This window comes from Rhinopithecus roxellana, chromosome 5, assembly GCF_007565055.1.
Source record: "Rhinopithecus roxellana isolate Shanxi Qingling chromosome 5, ASM756505v1, whole genome shotgun sequence".
In the NCBI taxonomy this organism is placed as follows: Eukaryota; Metazoa; Chordata; class Mammalia; order Primates; family Cercopithecidae; genus Rhinopithecus; species Rhinopithecus roxellana.
Window position 1 is genome coordinate 37,227,208 of NC_044553.1, and position 19,109 is coordinate 37,246,316.

Below are 19,109 nucleotides of genomic sequence, written 5' to 3' on the forward strand. Positions count from 1 at the left end.
CAAGGTTGGTGCTACCTCACAAATTATAAGGACTCAAAAATGTCTGTGGAGTGACTAAATAAATGAATGCATGTTTTAGGTTAAAATAAAAAGCACTCCAGACTATTGCCAGATCTACAGAAACCAATGTCATCTAAAGATGTGTCAGTCCCACTCATGATGATACAAATGATGGTGATCATTTCATCACATGTCAGTCTTGCAGGTCATGGGCCATTGTAGTAAGTCCAAGAAGAAGTGACTGGCCTCAGCTTTCTCTGCCAGTCACCGTCAGGAAGTGAATGCAGACATAGTTACACAGCCAAAACTTAGACTGATTACATAGCAATTACTATTTGTCTGTAAAATGAAGTTCTGTGTCAGAAGGATTAACAAGTTCCATTCCTCATCAAAAAACCGCCAATTAACTAATTAATGAATTGTTCATTAAAAAGCAAATATTATGTACATAGTATTTGTGCCAAAAATGTTTAACCCAAATTACTTTAGAAGAAATTAAACCATGCTAGAATATTCAATAAAATGGTTAGACTAGACTTTCCCAAAATTCAAAATAACGAAAAATTATATTGCGGGGAGGGGGGAGGGGGGAGGGATAGCATTAGGAGATATACCTAATGTAAATGATGAGTTAATGGGTGCAGCACACCAACATGGCACACGTATACATATGTAACAAACCTGCACGTTGTGCACATGTACCCTAGAACTTAAAGTATCATTTAAAAAATAATAAAAAGAAAATAAAGGAATTAGCCAAATTCAGTTTATGAACATTGATTGGATACTGTACCAAAAATTGAAACCAATTCCAAGAGATGAGATGTATTGGGGACCACTGAGGAAAGTAAAAAATGGGATATATGCTATTTATCAATGTTACATTTCTCGGATATGGTGATGATAATGTGGGTATGCAGGAGAAAGTACATGTTCTTAGGGGATGTGTGCTGAAGTATTTGGGGTAAGTGTCATGATGTCTACAACATTTGACAAAAACAACAGCAACCTGTGTATCGTAAAGACTCAGATAAACTTAAGGAAATAGGGTGGAAAAAGATTTTCTATGCACATAGACAACAAAAGCAAGCAGGAGTAGCTATTCTTATAACAGACAAAACAAACCTTAAAGCAATAACAGTTAAAAAAGACAAAGAGGGAAATTATATGATAAAAGGACTAGTCTAACAGGAAATTATCACAATGTTAAATATATATGCACCTAACACTGGAGCTCCCAAATGTATAAAACAATTACTACTAGACCTAAGAAACAAGATAGACAGAAACACAATAATAGTGGGAGACTTCAATATTCCACTAACAGCACTAGATGGGTCATCAAGACAGAAAGTCAACAAGGAAACGATGAACTTAAACTATACCCTAAAACACATGGACTTAACAGATATTTACAGAACGTTCTACCCAACAAATGCAGAATATACATTCTAGTCATCAGCACATGGAACATTCTCCAAGACAGACCATGTGAAAGTCCAAAAAACAAGTCTCAACAATTTCAAGAAAATTGAAATTATAGCAAGTACTCTCTTAAACCACAGTGGAATAAAATTGGAAATCAACTCCAAAAGGAACCCTTAAAACCATGCAAATAAGTGGAAATTAAATAACCTGCTCCTGAATGATCATTGGATCAACAATGAAATCAAGATGGAAATTTTAAAATTCTTCAAACTGAACAATAACAGTGATACAACCTAACAAAACCTCTGGGATACAGCAAAGGCGGTGCTAAGAGGAAACTTCATAGCATTAAATGCCTACATCAAAAAGTCTGAAACAGCACAAATAGACAATCTAAGATCACATTTCAAGAAACTACAGAAACAAGAACAAACCAAACTCAAGCCCAGCAGAAGAAAGGAAATAACCAAGATCAGAGCACACTACATGAATTTGAAACAAAAAAAAAAAACACAAAAAAGACAAATGAAACAAAAAGCTGATTCTTTGAAAAGATAAATAAAATTGATAGACCATTAGTGAGATTAACCAAGAAAAGAAGAGAGAAGATCCAAGTAAGCTCAATTAGAAATGAAACAGGAGATATTACAACCAATACCACAGAAACACAAAAGATCATTCAAGGCCACTATGAACACCTTTACGCCCATCAACTAGAAAACCTAGAGGATATGGATACATTCCTGGAAATACACAACCCTCTTAGATTAAACCAGGAACAAATAGAAACTCTGAACAGACCAGTAACAAGCAGTGAGATTGAAATGGTAATTTAAAAGTTGTCAACCACAAAAAAGTCCAGGATCACATGGATTCACAAATGAATTCTATCAGACATTCAAAGAATTGGTACCAATCCTTTTGACACTATTCCACTAGATGGACAAAGACAGAATCCTCCCTAAATCATTCTATGAAGCCAGTATCACCCTAATACCAAAACCAGGGATGGACATAACAAAAAAAAACTACAGAACTGTATCCTTTATGAACATAGATGCAAAACTCCTCAACAAAATACCAGCTAACCAAATCCAACAACATATCAAAAAGATTGTCCACCATGATCAAGTGAGTTTCATACCAGGGATCCAGGGATGGTTTAACATACACAAGTCAATAAATGTGATATACCACATAAACAGAATTAAAAACAAAAATCACATGATAATCTCAATAGATGCAGAAAAAGTATTTGACAAAATCCAGCATCTTTTATGATTAAAACCCCCAGCAAAATCAGCATAGAAGAGGCACACCTTAAGTTAATGAAAGCCATCTATGGACAAACCCACAGCCAACATTATACTGAATAGGGAAAGGTTGAAAGCATTCCCCTGGAGAACTGGAACAAGACAAGGATGCCCATTTTCACCACTTCTATTCAACACAGTATTGGAAGTCCTAGCCAGAGCAATCAGACAAGAGAAAGAAATAAAGGGCATCCAAATCAGTAAAGAGGAAGTCAAACTGTTGCTGTTTGCTGATGACATGATCATACACCTAGAAAACCCTAAAGACTCTTCCAAAAAGCTCCTATAAATGGTAAATGAATTCAGCAGTTTCAGGATACAAAATTAATATACACAAATCAGTAGCCCTGCTATACACCAACAGCAACCAAGCTGAGAATCAAATGAAGAACTCAAACCCTTTAATCATAGCCATAAAAAAGATACTTAGGAATATACTTAACCAAGGAGGTGAAAGACCTCTACAAGGGAGACTATAAAACACTGCTGAAAGAAATCATAGATGACACAAACAAATGGAAACACATGGTCATGGATGGGTAGAATCAATATTGTGAAAATGACTATACTGCCAAAAGCAATCTACAAATTCAATGAAATTCCCATCAAAATACCACCATCATTTTTCACAGAACTAGAAAAAACAATCCTAAAATTCACGTGGAACCAAAAAGAGCCCACATAGCCAAAGCAAGACTAAGCAAAAAGAACAAATATAGAGGCATTACATTATCGGACTTCAAACTATACTATAAGACCCTAGTCACCAAAACAGTGTAATATTGGTATAAAAACAGGCATGTAGACCAATGCAACAGAGTAGAGAACCCAGAAATAAAGCTAAATATTTACAGTCAATGGATCTTTGACAAATCAAACAAAATCATCAAGGAGGGAAAGGATACCCAACTTAACAAATGGTGCTGGGATAATTGGCAAGCCACATGCAGAAGAATGAAACTGGATTCTCATCTCTCACCTTATACAAAAATCAACTCAAGATGGATCAAAGACTTAAATCTAAGACCTGAAACTACAAAAATTCTAGAAGATAACATCAGAAAAACCCTTCTAGACATTGGCTTAGGCAAAGATTTCATGACCAAGAACCCAAAAGCAAATGCAACAAAAACGAACATAAATAGATGTTACCTAATTAAACTAAAAAGCTTCTGCACAGCAAAAGAAATAATCAGCAAACAGACAACCCACATGTAGGAGAAAAATCTTCACAATCTATACATCCAACAAAAGACTAATGTCCAGAATCTATAAGGAACTCAAACAAATCAGCAAGGAAAAAAACAAGCGGATCCCATCAAAAAGTGGGCTAAGGACATGAATAGACAATTCTCAAAAGAGGATATACAAATGGTCAACAAAACATAGGAAAAAATGCTCAACATCACTAATGATCAGGGAAACGCAAATCAAAACCACAATGCAGTACCACCTCACTCCTGCAAGGATGGCATAATCAAAAAAGAATAAATGTTGATGCAGATGTGGTAAAAAGGAAATACTTTTACACTGTTGGTAGGAATGTAATCTAGTGCAACCATTATGGAAAACAATGTGAAGATTCCTTAAAGAACTAAAAGTAGATCTACCATTTGACCCAGCAATCCCACTCCTGGGTATCTACCCAGAGGAAGAGAAGTCATTATACAAAAAAGATACTTGCACACGCATGTTTATAGCAGCACAATTCACAATCGCAAAACATATGGAAGCAGCCCAAATGCCCATCAATCAACAAGCAGATAAAGAAAATGTGGCATATATACACACGCACACACACACACACATACATACACCATGGAATACTACTCAGTCATAAGAAGGAACGAAATAATGGCATTTGCAGCAACCTGGATGGAATTGGAGACCATTATTCTAAGTGAAGTAACTCAGGAATGGAAAACCAAACATCGTACGTTCTCACCCATAAGTGGGAGCTAAGCTATGAGGACGCAAAGGCATAAGAATGATACAATGGATTTTGGGGACTGGGGGAAGGGGTGGGAGGGGGAGTGAGGGAAAAAAGACTACAAATTGGGACCAGTGTATGCTGCTCAGGTGATGGGTGCACCAAATCTCAGAAATCACCACTAAAGAACTTATTCATGTAACCAAACACTACCTGTTCCCCAAAATCCTATCGAAATTTGAAAAACAAAAAGACCCCATGTGTGTGTTTGTACACATGAGGGAATGTGTTTGTATAGAAACAGAGACAGACAGTAAGGAAGCAAATGTGGCAAAATAGTAATAATTGTAGAATTAAGTTATGGGTGTTCATCGTATCATTCTTTCAATTATGTAACATTCAACATTTTCTAAATTAAAAGTTAGGGGAAATGTAAATAAGAATAATGTTATTGAGAAATGTTTAAAGACATAAAAGGTGTCTTTGATTATAATTCTAAGTTTAAAGAGGAAGTTTCAAAACAATGTACAGGATAATTCCATTTGGGGATATATATTTGGATCAATATACACAAATACATTAATAGAGGTCACTATAATTGGAGCCCTGTAAAGGTGTGCAACACAGCAACCTCAAGTATTTATCTCTAGGCAGCATGATTATGGTGACTTCTGCTTTCTTATTTTTATTTCCAAAAATTACCTACTTTTACATATATGCATTAATATATACATACACATATACATATGAATTACTGTTTAAGAGAATGAGACCTGGATCTTGGGTCATGTTAGAACATATCAAAACTTTGCAACACTGGGTCCTGCTGAAAATCTGTTTGTGTTAAAGCTGGTTAATCTTATCTTTACACAATTAAGATTAAATATAATTAAATCATTTTACTTGAAAAAAATGGGTGACAATAATTCTAGACTCCTGATTACCATTGGGAATATGAATATATTTCCCCAGAGGGCATAACTAATGGCCTATGGGTGGGAACTACATTGAGACAGAGTTCAGCTCATTATAAGACTGAATGTTGCAATGAATAAGTATCTAACAAGGGAGTGAAATGCATCATGCTCTAATTACCTGTGGAAGTAGGTTAACCACCTATCAGGGACGATATTGGAGGGAGGGACAGGGCACTATGTAAACTCTAATCCAGCCTTTAGTCTCTAAAGAGTCTATGGTCAAAAATAAAGAAAACAGCCGTAATAGGTTGGACTCATGTCCACTGAAAGGAAAAATTACATAGTAGCCTGTCACTGACTAACTAGAGACAAAAGAGAAAATCAGCACTCTCTGGTGTGGATGCTATATTAAAGAAATAGGATTCAGTAAGCTGAAGTGTTAATGATACTATTAATTACTCCACCAAATTACTCCACCAAAACACCAAAGTGTGTTTTCTGCGATCATGACCAAAATTATTTCTAATTATATGAACTCTGTTTTAAATGTTGGTGTGTTCACACAATGGAACACTGCTTTGAAATTTAAAATGAAGAACAAACTATTAATACATGCAACTGTATGGGTATATGTCAAAAACCTTATGCTGAGCAAAAGCAGCAATATAAAAGAACACATGCTGTATGATTTCATTTATACTCATTTCAAAAGTAGGTAAAACTGATCTGACAGAAATCAAAAGACGGTCACAATGGGTGTAGAAAGAATGAATGAAAAGGGGCACAAGGGAACTTTCTGGGGTGATAGAAATCAATGTTCTGTATCTTGTTTTATACACCCTTGGTAGTCACATGGGTGTATATAATTGTCAAAGTTCATTGAGCTGAACACCTAGACCTGTGGGCTTTTTGTATATAAATTAAACTTCCATGAAAAAATTAAAATTATATTTTTAAAACATCACTTTGCATCATTGGAAGAACTCAAAACTTACCAAGCGATTTCTTTTTACTGCAGAACTACCTGATCTTTCACCAGGTCTCAATAGGTGGCCTACCTAAGAAAACAGAAGTATGCAATATTAGTATCTGAAAAATGCACAATAACTATAAATTTACCTCCTTTAACTTTCTTCCTAGACAAATCTAGATAACTAGGAAGTCACTGACATAGGAAAGAACAACAGATTGAATTTATCAGGCTTTAGTCCAGCCAGATAAGAATAATTCTGTACAAAAATAATCTATTTGTATTTTAAAGGCCACATGAGACAACTCAAGGTAAGCACAAATATGCCACTCAATTTGGCATTAAAATTGAGTGTAACAGATCTCAAATCCTGTGAATCAGAATATCTCAGGGGTGAGGTTCCAGAATCTGCCTTTTATTTAAGTGCCATAGGTGACTCTATCACAAGCCATAGCTGAGAACCACAACTGAACTTCAAGAACTGTGTGTGAGAGGAAATTATTGCCCAGGCTCTAGAGAAACAAAATGCAATCCAAAACTTTCCCTCAATTTATTCTCATGTATGTAGTCTTCTCTGGGCAGTTATTTTTTTAAAACTAGAATAATATCATTATTAGATTTCATTTTTCCCTACATGTGGTCTTAATTTCCTTCATACTGTAAACTCTTAGAGATTTAGAATGAGAAATGAAGGAGCAAACAAGTGATTTCAAATATTCAAAACCCAAAATACCATAGAAATAAATGCACTTTTGCAAACATATGATGGTGCAGGCAGAGGTACTGACCGCATGCTCTTTCAGTTAGAAAAAAAAAAATAACTGATTTGTTTCCTGCTGAGGAAAGTGGTGTGGCAGGATGCAGCCAACGTACATAAAGAAGAAGTTGGTCAGTCATATGGTGACCAGAGAAGGGGAAGAACAACACTTATGGCTTAGTAGTTACAAGAAAAGAGGTTGCAGGGGAAGTTCATCAACACGCACTCTCCACTACAAAGCGCCAGGAAGTCTAAAAAGCCTGAGACCATTTCTTCGTTTTCTGGCCCCTGGGGTATGCCTGACAAACAGGGTCACTGATACTTTGCAGGACCCAGTGTTTTCTAGGGGCCAGGTAACTAAAACTTACGAATCCAAGCAAGGAGATAGGGGTGTCGCTGCCAGGTGTTGCTAAAAGCAAGGCTAGGTCATCATATATGACCCCATCAGTAACTCCCCTGTGGCTCCCTCCGCACCTTCAACCAGCTGCCAGCAAGGCTGCCCAAGACCATACCCCCTAGCCCCACCTCTCTACTCCCCCACCCCAGCCCCAAGCAGTGGGTTATCTCCAGGACATGCCTGCTGACCAGTGCTTGCTCTCCCCCTATGTTCCTCCCTTGTTCCAGGCTTGGCCACCTGTAGACCAGTGTCCACATCAAAGCCAGAGTCATCATTATAAAAGGGGAATGGCATCATGTCACACTCCTGCTAAAAACCCTGCCAACACCTCTTGTTGGCCTCAGGAAAAAAGCTGTAACATGACTCCTAGGACCTTCTGCAACGTAGTCCCTGCTCATCTTTCCAGCCTGATTCCTTATCACTCTCCTCCCCTGTTCCCATGCTCCTCTGCACCTCCTCATGTCTGCGCTCCAGAAATATACAACTCAGCTTCTTTCCATTTGGGAGCCTTCACACATGCTCTTCCCTCTGCCTGTAGCCATCTGTCTCCACTCCCTTTATCAGACTAGCTCCTTTTCATCTGTCTAATGGCAACTCATATATCATTTCCTTTAGGAGGCCTTCTCTGACCTCCCCAAATCAGATAGGAGGAGCATTTCCTGTGTGTTCCCGTAGAACCTGGCACTGCTCATGTGAGAGCCCTGATCACTCTAGAATACATTTTTCTATTATATTGGCTATTTTCCTATTATTCCACAAACTCCTTTAGGACAGGGCTCCATAGCTGTATCTCCAGCATCTAATGCCTGTCTGGCACATAGTAATGCTCAGTAAACACTTGTTGAATGAAAGATTAATTTCCACAAGAAATGGAGGAAGGGCTCCAAATGCTAAAAGACATTTTCCTTTTAGCAACTATCCCTCCCTGGATCCCAGACCCCAGTCCCCAGGCCCAAAATGTCTCAGATCTGCCTTCTCAAGCTGGAGTGGCCACAGCTTTTTTGGTTACTCCCTCCCTTTTTCTGGTCCCTATCTTCTTACACACCCTTATCTTCAGCCTGGGAAGAACTTCAAAGCATGAGCAAAACTGGGTTAGCAATAGGAAGAGTGTTGCAGGCAAATTGAAGAGCAGAAGAAAGAAGAGAAAATGAGCAAATCTGGGGAGAGGAGGCACTATAGTTATAAAGGAAGATACACAAAAGGATGTTTGGCAGTAAAGACTTCCTGTGACAAATACCACAGACACAAGTGAGTTTTCATCGGTGAAGGACTTTGTTGTTTCTTTGTTTCACAAAACACTCAAACAAAAAACAAAATTGTTTTTGTTTCGCAGAAAAGTCATAGCAACAAATACAAAATGGTATCGGGCAGGTGAATGAATTCTGTGACAACGACATCTGTATCTGGTGGCCCCACTTGGCCAGAGGGTAAAGGCTCATCAGCAAGTTCTAAGCCAACTTGTTAGGGCTTGAAAATTCTCCAGTGGGACTAAGTCAACATGTTCTGTGTTCATGGGCTGAGTCCCCAGAGCAGAGGAAAAGAAGAACAATTATTTAAGCAAGACGAAATAAAAGGGGACTCCGTACCCAAACAGTGGCAATGAGAATGCAGACAGAAGACATTTACCTCTCAGAAAGCTAATCAAAGTACCAAGCACTTGGCAGCTTATCCTTTCTTTGACCTTATCGGTTTGCTAGATTGGTTTGCGGGATTGGTATTAACAGATAACAAAGACGAACTTAAATACAATTGTGTAATATAAGGTAACTAAGGAGAAAATATCCGTGTAACCTCTTCTCTATCTTATTTTAGATCTTCCTGCTAGCATTTCTCATTTTAAAAGTTTCTAGACATTCAAACATAAAGCAATGTCATATTCTTCCATATTCTTCCTAAAATTACTTTTAAAACATACGGCTATGTTGCTACTGTTAATTTCTCCAATACTATCTTCCAAAGTGTCTTTGAAACCTTTTATTTTGAACATACTGAATAAATCTATTTTTTAATTTTAGCCATTTTTCCTTGTGTAGAAAATATTCTGTCATGGGAATTATATAATCACTATTGCATGAAATAAACAATATTTCTATAAGATTTCCAGAAGTTGTTTCTTATTAACGATCTAGTCAAGTGTTGTCACTCTCTAAAACATAAAGTAACATCGAAAAAATAAGAATTGACATTCAAGTCCATTTTTCCTCAAATCCAGTCTTTTTCTAGTAGCAATGGCAATCAGGTATACTTTACAGAGGACTTAGAGTAATGCAGCAGATTCTAGTTTAACTCTAGAAGCAACATTTAGTTCTGTCATTCTTGCAAATTTATCAACTCACCAAAATACCACCACTGATACTCGCTCCACCTCTAAAGGTTGTCGGAGTAAAGAAAAAGTCATCTTTCGTTGAACTTTTGGAACAGTAAAGATCTAAGGAAATAGAGTAAACAAAATCAGTTAAAAGAAAAAGGTTTGCTAAAGTCAAGTCTAGCTCTAGAAGCAGGAACTTAGGATTTTGAAATTTAACCCTTTACAAGTACTGAAGCAAACAATATTTACAAGAATAAGTTCTCCCTCTTAAAAACTGCCTCCAAGTAGAGGAAATGGAAAAAGGAAAGCTGCTGGATGGGTCTTATCTTTCCCTTAGCTTCATCTTATGCCAGGGATTAAAATGGTAGTTTCTTCATGTGAAAATCCTAGAGGGTTGTTTTTAATAAGGGAAGTGTGAGAAAGCAGAGAGAGGAATGTAGCCAATAATAGCTAAGGACTTTACATATATTAATTTATTTTAAAAAGCAATGCATATTTGTTTTAAAGATTGAAATTCACACTTACATAATTTTTTTTTTTTACATTTCAGGTTTAGGTGTTGAATCTTGGTCACGGAAAATAATTTTCTAATGCGAGAAATAGTAAAGTCAAAAGAAGATGCCAGTTTGTGCAGGGAAATTAAAGAGTTGGTTTTAGACACCTTGAGATTGAAGATAACAAGACCTCCATGCTGAAACTGCTACTTAAGCATCCTGTGAGGAAGAGAGCAGCCTTCCACAAGGAAGTCTCTTCTTACAGTGAAAATGGGCACATCTGGGTGCAGGTGACGCAACACTTTAAGCAAAGGATTAAAATGGAGTCTCTTTAATGATCTGAGGCCGTACAGCAATCAAGTTATTACAGCTAATTCCCCTTGCTCTGATTCCATGCTCACCAAGCAACCTGCTAATAATAATCTGCTTTCCCACAGAAGCCTGCCCACAGGGAAAGAATGCACTTGTCACGCTAAAGTGAATATTCTGGTTCTCCTGCCAGAGTATGTATTTTAAATTAATAAATTGTCATTCTTATTTTATATCATCAGTTTCCTGAGCTACTATTAATCTGCCCCCAGAAAAATCTGTTTTGGGTATGCTATTGAATTACAGTCCACAGTCTATGGGACAAATGGCCCACTCTGGCCATAGCAGACTCACCAAAAGCCATCCAAGAGAACAGCCCTCAGAGCTGTTCGGGGGGATGGGGAAGCAGGACATGGTGGTCAGAAGCCTGTCCTTTGGGGCCACACACCCTGTTCTTGGATTCCAGCTTTTTCCACTAACTCATTACAGAATCTGGGGCAAATGAGCTCTGTAAACCTCAGAGCCAACCTGGGTGGGTCGTGGGGACAGGGCACATAATGAGAGTGTGCATTTGATATTAGTTATCTTAAAGGCAGACCACTGATGTCTCTTTGTCTACGTTTCTGCGTAAACATTAGGAAAAAATGAGGACCGCAAGTGTAACTCCTTTAAGACATTCTGCAATAAAAGAAAGGTGATAATGGCCACGCAGGGTGGTTTATGCCTGTAATCCCAACACTTTGGGAGGCTGAAGTGGGAGGACTGTTTGAATCCAGGAGTTCTAGACCAGCCTGAGCAAATTGTGAGACTTTGTCTCTACACAAATAAATAAATAAACGGACATAAGGGTGAACAGATGATGGGACTTAAACAGAAGCTGTGTTTTGTGAGGAGCTAGGGGGCATGTGGTAAACCGAGGGGTTAGGGCCAGCGGAAAGAGAAAGATTGAAGATATGAAGTAGAGTGACAGAAAAGCAAAGGAATTAGAGGAGATTGGAAAAGAACGGGAAAAGGAAGGAGCCGGGGCAGTTGAGAAAGAGACAGGAGCAGGGGAGGCCAGGAGCAAGCACAGGCAGAGCCTTGGCAGCCCCCCTCGCTGGCCCGGAGACCTGCCCAGGCGAGCCCCTCCCTGCCTGTCTCCTATCTGAGAGCCTAGGGAGGAACTGAAGTGTTCCCACCAGGGTGGGGATCTTCTGCTTCCTTTAGGTGTGGGTGTTCTCCAGTTCTCTGAAGACTCAGGACAAAGCAGGCCAAGGAGGAAGGGACCCAATATGGAACGTGCCCAAGCCCAGACTCAATACCCAATGTACCCAACCCTAGATCTCTTTCTATGTTCCCTTCCCTGTTCTGTTCTGCTTGCCTCCTCTCCTCTTTGGAGACAGAGTTCTACACAGGAGAGACTTTTAGAATAGCAAGGTTCAAGTCCCAGCTCAGTGGCTTTCTATCTAGCATTACTTTGAGCAAGTCACGTACCCTGCCTGAGACTCAACTCCACATCTGTAAAGTGGAGATGGGAATGCCTTCCTCCAAGCTGTGTGAGGTTAAGTACACAGATATGAACAGTTCACTCCGTAAAAGTGTGTTCCCTCCACCTCATTTCCACCTCCCCAGTCTACTTTTTCTCCTCTTACTCCATCTCCTTCTCTCCCAGTTTCCTTTCCGTTTCCCTAATGTTTCTTCACAATTCTCAATAAGGCCCCTGCTTCCCATCCCAACCCAACATCTTTCTGAGGACTAACCCAACCAAGCATGGAGAGGAAGAGGCTCCCTGTGAGGGCTGCACCAGTTGGGCTTGAGCAGGAGCCGAGCCTGAGGATGGTAAGAAAGGACGACAGGAGGAAGGAACAAGCCCGTCTCTCCTCCCGCTGCCCAGCCCTTCCCCTTTCCTTCCTCTGGCCCTAGGTTCCCAGAGCCTGAAGAGCAAAGCCTCAGAGAGTCCTCCCACCTTGGGACCCATGTAGGGGTGACCTTGCTGTCACATCCACAGGCATCCCTGCCTGCCAAGCCAAAATATTGCCTGCAGCCCCAGTGCTGGCCCCCTGAGGATCAGGTAGGATTGGGGAACTGAAACTCAGCTATGAGACCCCAGAGACTGGCGATCCAGATGAAGCAGAGAAATCTCAGCCTAAGAGCTAAGACCAGTGAGAGAAAAGGAACAAGCCCAGGCTTCTGTCCTGAATGTGTGCAGCTTTGAGTGTGAGTGTGACGGTGGGCACTAGAGATAATTCTATTCGGTATTGGTGACAGCTGCCAACAGCCACAGTGCTTGTAGATTGCAGGAACTGTACAAAAGTAGAAGTAAAAAAAAAATATTAAGCAAATCTGTGTATGTGTGTATGTGTGGGTGTGTGTAAAAGTCAAATTTATAAGGCCGGGCATGGTGGGTCACACCTGTAATCCCAGCACTTTGGGAGGCCGAGACGGGCGGATCACCTGAGATCAGGAGTTCGAGACCAGCCTGACCAACATGGAGACACCCCATGTCTGCTAAAAACACAAAAATTAGCTGGGCGTGATGGCGCATGCCTGTAGTCCCAGCTACTTGGGAGGCTGAGGCAGGAGAATCGCTTGAGCCCAGAAGGCGGAGGTTGCAGTGAGCTGAGATCGCACCACTGTACTCCAGCCTGGGCAACAGAGCAAAATTCCATTTCAAAAAAAAAAAAAAGCCACATTTATAAATGGCTTGCAACTACAGGTATATGCAATTACCATGCCTCAACAATAAATTATAGTTATATTTCTTGTATAACAAATAGCAGGTTAATTGTTGTGAGTTGTCATGTCCATACAGGAGTCTCTTTATATTCTAGTCATGCAGCCATTACCCAGCCACAACATTTCAAAGCTGCCCTTCTTCCTCTCACGTATCCCCTGTTCATTCTCCTTCTTGGTCTCCTGGTTTCCTCTTTTTTTATTATTATTATTATTTCCATAGGTTATTGGGAAACAATGTTTGGTTACATGAGTAAGTTCTTTAGTGGTGATCTGTGAGATTTTGGTGCACCCATCACCCGAGTAGTATACACTGTACCCAATTTGTAGTCCTTTATTCCTCACCCCCTTCCTACCTTTTCCCCCTGAGTCCATAAAGTCCACTGTGTCATTCTTATGCCTTTGCATCCTCATAGCTTAGCTCCCACTTAAGAGTGAGAACATACAATGTTTGGTTTTCCATTCCTGAGTTACTTCAATCAAAACTTCAGGAAACAATGGAAGCACTTATAGAAATGCATTCTCTTTTCCTTTTCTCCTTTCCTTCTCTTCCTTTCCTAGCCTGCTCTTGCTGGTCTCTTTCTCATTTTCCCCTCCTTGTCCTCATCCTGTCCCTCTTCTCTCAACCCTGCTTTGGCCATCTTCCTTCCTCTTCTCACTTCCCTATTGCTCCACAAGTGCTGGGGTTAGGCCGCCCAACTTTGCTCCTGTTAACCCTAGAATCTCAAGCAAGTTCCCCTCTCTTCTAAGCTCCAGTTTTCTCCTCTGTGGACAATCAGAGAAACTCATAGCATCACTAGGAAAACTAAACCAATCCATCCCCATAAAGAAATTAGCTCAACAGCTCCTGCCACAAAGTTAGTACTCAATAAGGGAAAGCAATGATTATTTTTATTTTTCTTAAAATGTATTTTTTTAACTCTCCACGTGGAGAAAACCTCCTACCAAATTTGAGACCCATCTCCTCCCTCTACTGACATTCAATTATCAAAGACTTATCAGGTGCCTAGTCTATATCTAACCTGGGCTGGGCACGAGGGAGGCAAAAATTCATTTCCAGTTTTTCGAAAGCCCACAGTCTGGGGAAGATGAGAGCAGACAGACACATAAAAGACCATTCGAATGGTGAGTGTAGGCCAGGCGCAGTGGCTCACACCTGTAATCTCAACACTTTGGGAGGCCAAGGTAGGCAGATGCCCCCTATCTCCTCACTTGAGTCTAGGAGTTTGAGAGCAGTCTGGGAAACATGGCAAAACCCCGTCTTTACAAAAAACACAAAAAATTAGCCGGGCATGGTGGCTCACACCTCCAGTCCCATTGCCTGGGAGGCTAAAGTGGGAGGACCACTCGAGCCCAGAAGCTCAAGGTTGCAGTGAGCTGTGATTGCGCCACTTCACTCCGGCCTGGGTGACACACAAGTCCCTGTCTCGAAATAAAGAAATAAATAAATATTTTTAAAAAGGATGATGAGTGCAGGGCTATGGTAGAAGGAGGGATGGAGAACTATGGAGGCAGAGGAAATGCAGTCACCCAGCCTGCTTTGCAGGGTCAGCGAAGACCTCACGGATGGCAATTCTGAGTTGAATCCTTTTGAAAGGAAAGGAAGAGCTTGCTAAACAAAACAAGGTAAGGACAAGTTAAAGGAATAGCAGGAGGAAAGGCCAAGTGTTATGAAAGGGAAGGAAGGTTTGGGGAGCAGTGACAGTCGTGGCAAGCAGATCATACAGGCACAGGAAGAATGTGCACTGATATGGGGCTGGCAAGGAAGGTAAGAGCTGGATTCTGAAAGACAGAATCATCTTCATCAGTGTCCTCACCATCATTGCCATTCACTGGGGACTTGGCCTTGTGCTAAGCACTTGACGTGTGTTGTCTTATTCAGTCCTCACCAAAACTCTATGAGCAGGAATTATCATTATCCCCATTTTATAGATAAGGTGACACAGAGCATCGCTATGGTCAAGATCCTGTGGTTGCTCCTGCAGGTTGCAGGGAGACAGAAGAGGTATCTAAGTAGAATGGCACAATTAGAATTCAGCCCTCTTTTCCATTATCCTTGTTCCTTTTTGTCTTTCTGTGCCAGTCCAGGCTGTCAGAGATTTTAGGAAGGTTAATCTCACAGTATGGGCTGGCAGAAAAGGAGATGGGGGAGCAATGACAACTGGCAAATGGGGCTGAATTCTAGAAATGTTTTCATAGTTAAATATGCAGTTTATAAATGATAAATGATCTGTATCGGCCAGACGTGGTGGCTCATGCCTATAATCCCAGCATTTTGGAAGGCCGAGGCAGATGGATTGCTTGAGCCTAGGAGTTAGAGACCAGCCCGGGCAACATAGTGAGATCCCGTCTTTTCAAAATAAAATAAACGGTCTGTGTGTTTGGATGCAGAACAAGGAGGAATCTGGGGTGACTTCCAGGTTTTTGCCTTGGAACTCTGAGGGAACAGAGGTGCCACTATGATGATAAATACAGCAGTGAAGAGAAAAGGAGGAGAACGTGGAGGGGCAGAAGAAGGAATTGGGATGAAAAAATAATGAATTTAGTTTGAAAATGTAGCCTTAAAATACCTCTTGATCATTGAAAACATCTTCACAGCACTAAAGACAAAAAAACAGATTTGTAGACTTGGAATCATCAACATATAAGGAAGGAGTGAAGTCAAGGGGAATGAATGACCTCATCCAGAAAGAACAAGGAGAGGTGAGGAAAAGACAGGATGAGGAACAAGGACAGAGCCCTAGAGGGCGCTCAACTGCAAAAGAAAGGTCAGAGAAGGATCCATTGAAATGAAATGCTGTGGCCCTCCCTCTGTGACCTCTTCCCCCAGGCATCTAGCACAGTGCCTGGCACTGGGTAGGTACTCAAATTTCAGTTGAGTAAATGAAAGGAGAAAGAAAAGAAAGGTAGCTTTAAAGTAAGGAAGGAACATGTTTCCAAAAACATAACAATCAATATGTAATATTTAACAAGAATTTTTATTATATTTGAAATATATAATGTTGCTAGGGGGTTACCATTTTTTAGTATCTTTTCATGAGAAATCCTAAAAATAAATACTTGTTTCTAATTCTTACTCATGCTATACAAGAACCTAGATTACATACATTACGTTTTGTTTTTTATTTTTTTATTTTATATTCTTTTTTAGAGACAGAGTCTCGCTCTGTCACCCAGGCTGGAGTGCAGTGGCCTGATCTCAGCTCACTGCAGCCTCCACCACACAGTTCAGGCAATTCTCCTGCCCCAGCCTCCTGAGTAGTTAGGATTACAGGCATGCGCCACCATGCCTGGCAAATTTTTGTATTTTTAGTAGAGACGGGGTTTCACCATGTTGGCCACGGTAGTCTTGAACTCCTGACCTCAAGTAATCCACTCGCCTCAGCCTCCCAAAGGGCTGGGATTACAGGCGTGAGTCACTGCATCCGGCCAAACATACATTAAGTTTAATTTCAATGAGAGCTACAATTTCCAATTTACTTTTAGATGGTTAGTTAACTTTTTCCCCACTAAATGAAAATATTCAATATGCCACATATGAACAAAATAAAATTCTCCCACCCACAAAAAAATCCTCCAGGGACACAAAAAAATCATTTGTTCCCTCATTTTTAAAGACTTCTGCAGAGACAATATACAGGCACAATATAGGTTAAAATAAATCACTCTGTGGTTTCTCAAAAAAAGTGAAAATAGATCCACCATATGATTCAGCAATCCCACTACTGGGAATATATCCAAAAGAAATAAAATAAGTACATTGAAGAGATATCTGCACTCCCTTGTTTATTACAGTACTATTCACAATAGCCAAGATATGGAAGCAATCATGTTTATTCTTGAGGAATAAAATTTTTAAATGTGGTATTTATATACAATGGAATATTACTCAGCCATGAAAAAGAATAAAACTCTATCATTTGCAGCAACGTGGATGGAACTGGAAGATATTATGTTAAGCAAAATAAGCCAGGCACAGAAAGACAAATATCACATATCCTCTGTCATATGTGGGAGCTAAAAAAGTTGATCTCATGAAGGTAGAGAGGGAGAATGGTGGTTACCAGAGGCTAGGAAGGGGAAGAGGAAGAAGGGAATCAAGACAGGCTGGTTAATGGGTACAAACATATAGTTAGATAGAAGGAACAGATTCTAGTATTTGATAACATAGTAGGATGACAATAGATAATGCTAATTTATTGTATCTCAAAATAGCTAGCAGATTTGGAATGTTCCCAACACAAAGAAATGATAAGTGTTTGAGGTGATATATATGCTAATTGCCCTGATTTGATCATTACACATCGTATGCATGTACCAAAATATCACATGTACTCCATAAATATGTGCAGTTATTACATATCACATAAAAAATAAAAAATAAATTTTAAAAAATCAAAACTGAAATCACTCTGAGATTACATTTTGCAGTAAAGGCCAGCATGGAGCAACAGCTGAGTAAAAGGAGGGGTGGGGAATGCTTCATGGGCACAGGTGTTGGTAGTCCCACAAGAACACCTCTATTTCCTCATTTCCTTTCTAACAAGCCTTCAGCTTCCAATTAATGTTTTTCACCAGTTTTCTTCAAAACAGCTAATTGTTAACCAGGGACCCGAGACACTCTCTTGCCTATAAACAAAACAACTAGAAGGATACTTTTTTCTGTTCAGACAAATTTTAGCACTGAAAACATAACCCTCAAACCTCAGAGGGCTAGCTCAGTGCAAACTGTTCATGTCTAAAGCATAAATTGACCATAAACAATATATTGAATAGGTGCACTGGATACAAACCCCATGAAAAAAATAAAACCAACTACTACCAAAAGAAATGAACAAGACCTACAAACCAAGAAGAAATGCACATTTATGCTACTATCATTGGTCATTTAATAGGCATGCTGACAGAAAAAAAATAGAAATTTCAAACAACAAAAAAGAAAATGTCCTATCTCCCATTTCCAACTAACTCCCCCAAATTTATTTTTTCGCAAAAGGAGAATAATAAAGAATATTTGTGAAACCTTAGTCACTAAGATGAAAACAGCAAAAAAAAATAGGGATCTGGAGAAAAGAAACAGATCGTTCCAACCCGCCCACAGCTAAATTTCCACTTCATCTCACTAACCATTGAATGCTACCCATCTACTCACCTCAACCCAGACCTAATCCTCTCCCCCAAAAGGAAGATTTCCCAGCAGTGCAGGAAGATCAAACATGACCATGTCAAGGGGAAAAGCAAGGCTACTCTGAAAGCTCGAGGGATGATACAGAACACAGACTGGGTCTCTAGGGGGTATTCTTGAAAACCTGAGATCAAGTCCCGGAAAAACACTCTTGACCACTTACCACCACCGGAAGCTGCTAGATGGCAATCAGAATCAGCATCTCATCAGAAGAAGAGGAAGACGTTACAAGAAAGCAGCTTCACTACCAGTGAGGAATTGAGGGAGAAAAGCACTCCTTGAAAAAAATGCTGAAAGCCCTGAAGAGCCTCTCCTTCCCTAGTTGCCTGCTCCTGCTGACAGGACAGAACTGGTTAATCTTGGAGAAACAAAAGGAAAATCCCAAGAGG

At 39.9% G+C, this 19,109-nt stretch overlaps 1 protein-coding gene across 1 annotated transcript in view; it reads right to left on the reverse strand.

The window, feature by feature from the left end:
* The window catches only part of ATP8B4 (ATPase phospholipid transporting 8B4 (putative)), a 256,458-nt gene extending 237,659 nt beyond the window's left edge, over positions 1-18,799 (reverse strand). Inside the window, exons 1-3 of the mRNA XM_030930770.1 lie at positions 18,688-18,799; positions 10,049-10,140; positions 6,584-6,646 (exon numbers count right to left, since the gene is read on the reverse strand). The gene's annotated coding sequence lies outside the window, so the exon portion shown is untranslated. The remainder of the gene's footprint in view (positions 1-6,583; positions 6,647-10,048; positions 10,141-18,687) is intronic.
* Positions 18,800-19,109: the final 310 nt, after the last annotated feature.